This window comes from Aotus nancymaae, unplaced genomic scaffold (genome assembly GCF_030222135.1).
Source record: "Aotus nancymaae isolate 86718 unplaced genomic scaffold, 86718_ANA_hifiasm-v0.15.2.pri h1tg000011l, whole genome shotgun sequence".
NCBI classification, from domain to species: Eukaryota; Metazoa; Chordata; class Mammalia; order Primates; family Aotidae; genus Aotus; species Aotus nancymaae.
Window position 1 is genome coordinate 86,090,967 of NW_026988422.1, and position 2,652 is coordinate 86,093,618.

Sequence of the window (2,652 nt, forward strand, 5' to 3'; positions counted from 1 at the left end):
GGCTCACACCTATAATCCCAGCACTTTGGGAGGCTGAGGCGGGTGGATCACGAGGTCAAGAGATCGAGACCATCCTGGTCAACAAGGTGAAACCCCGTCTCTACTAAAAACATACAAAAATTAGCTGGGTATGGTGGCGCACGCCTGTAGTCCCAGCTACTCGGGAGGCTGAGGCAGGAGAATTGCTTGAACCCAGGAGGCGGAGGTTGTGGTGAGCCGAGATCATGCCATTGCACTCCAGCCTGGGTGACAAGAGCGAAACTGCATCTCAAAAAAAAAAAAGAAAAAGAAAAAAAGAAGCTCTTACACTGTCATTTCAATGGTGAATGCTCCCGTGACGTGAGTGGGTTTGGGTACCTTTAGAAAATAGCAGAGGAAGCTGGGCGCAGTGGCTCAAGCCTGGAATCCCAGCACTCTGGGAGGCCGAGGTGGGCAGATTGCTTGAGCCCAGGAGTTCGAGACCAGCCTGGGCAACATAGTAAAACCTCATCTCTACAAAAAAATACAAAAATTAGCTAGGTGTGGTGGCACGTGCCTGTAGTCTCAGCTACTCAAGAGGCTGAGATGGGAGGATTGCCTGAGCCTAGGAGGTTGAAGCTGCAGTGAGCCATGGTCATACCACTGTACCCCAGCCTGAGTGACAGAGTGAGGCCCTGAAAGAAAGAAAGAAAGAAAGAAAGAAAGAAAGGAGGGAGGAGGAAGGGAGGGAGGGAGGGAAGGAAGGGAAAGGAAAGGGAAGAAAGGAGGGAGGGAGGAAGAGAAAGAAACAAAGAAAGAAAGAATGAAGAGGAGAGAGGAGAAGAGAAGAGGGCAATTCAAACCAAACTTGGTGGTTATGGAAAACCACCTACATTGCATCACTCACGGGATTTAATGTCTTAAAACAATTGATTAACCACAGAGATGCAACGTGACCGCGAATTTGTGAATCCACTGATTTTTTTAATTCTCGCAGCCCAAGACAGAGAACAGAAGGGATCTGGCAGTTATGGGGCTCATTAGATCCCTTTATTTAGCCTTCAGATGGGAAGCTCCACCCCACCCTGCCCCGGAAGAGCCGCCTTCCTGGGGAGCTGCTCGCGTGGACCCGGCTCCAGGGAGGACGGGTGGACTGGATTCCTTTTTTGCTCTCACCCAGCTCAGCCCTCCGTGACCTCTCAAGGCCTTACAGCAGCCCCGAGTATGGAAATTCTACTTGTACTTGAATTTATTAGTTAGAGTTCACGCTTCAGGTGAACAAGACACGATACAGTTGGGCTTCCCCACACATAAGCTGTAACAACTCCCAGAGACGCACAACGGCAGGGGTTGAGAGTGGATTCTTTTCTGGGGTGGGGGCAGGGGACAGGGTCTTGCTCTGTCACCCAGGCTGGAATGCAGTGGCTCAATCATGGCTCACTAGAGCTTCAATCTCCCAGGCTCAAGGGTTCTTCCCACCTCGGCCTCCTGAGTAGCTGGGACCACAGGCACATGCCACCACGCCTGGCTAATTTTAAATTTTTTTATAGAGATGGGGTCTCGCTATGTTGTCCAAGCTGGCCTTGAACTCTTGGGCTCAAGTGATCCTCCTGCTTTGGATTTCCAAATTGCTGGAATTACAGGTATGAGCCACTGCTGGTGGTCAAAGGAGAGAGAGAGCGAGTGAGAGAGAGACAGAGAGAGATAGAGAGAGAGAGAAAGAGACAGACAGACAGACACACGCACACACACACACACACACACACAAACATACACACCCCTTTTTTTAGCCAGGTTCTTGAGGTCTGGACTGGGTGGAGGTCTGGCCTTGAGTTTCTCTCATGTTCACACTTGGTAAGGCCAGGGGGTGGCCAAAGCCCCTCAGTCTTTTTCTTTTTCTTTCTTTTTTTGTTTTGAGGTGGGTTCTCTCTCTGCCACCCCGGCTGGTGTGCAGTGGTGCAGTCTTGGTCTACTGCAGCCTTGGCCTTCTGGGCTCAAGTGATCCTCTCACCTCAGCCTCCCGAGTAGCTGGGACCACAGGCACACACCACCATGTCCAGCTATTTTTTTTTTTTTTTTTTTTTGATATTTTGTAAAGACAGAGTCTCATTGTGTTGCCCAAGCTGGTCTCAAACGTGAGGACTCAAGTGATCCTCCTGCCTTGGCCTCCCAAAGTGCTGGGATTACAGGCATGAGCCATGGTCCTTGGCCAGACTCCAATCTTCAGCCCCACAAATGCACTTCAAATTCACATATTAAATAAAGGCATCTTGCTTATTGTGACAATGAGAATTCAAGACAGGTTCCTCAGACTCATCCAGACAGATGCCTTACCATAAGCCTCTTCCGCGTGGGCATGCGAGAGCCAGCCCCTGCTCTGAGCCCAGCTCAGGCCACAGTCCTTTGTGGGCAGTTACTCGCTGTGAAGACTGACACAGTGAGATGGGAGGTCTGGACAGGATAGGTAGGACTCGGGGTGGGCAGCCCACGCTCTCATTCACTCGTTCATTCATTCACTTAGTCGAATGTTCTGAGGGCTGCCCGGGGCTGTCTGCCAGGGAGAGTGGGCATGGTCTCCACCCTGCCCAGGTCCCGGGCAGCCCTGGGGAGAGGGAACCAGACAGGAGGACCAAAGCCTCTGGCAGAGAACTGGGTGGTGAGAGGAGGCCTGGCATTCTCTGCTCAGGACAGGTC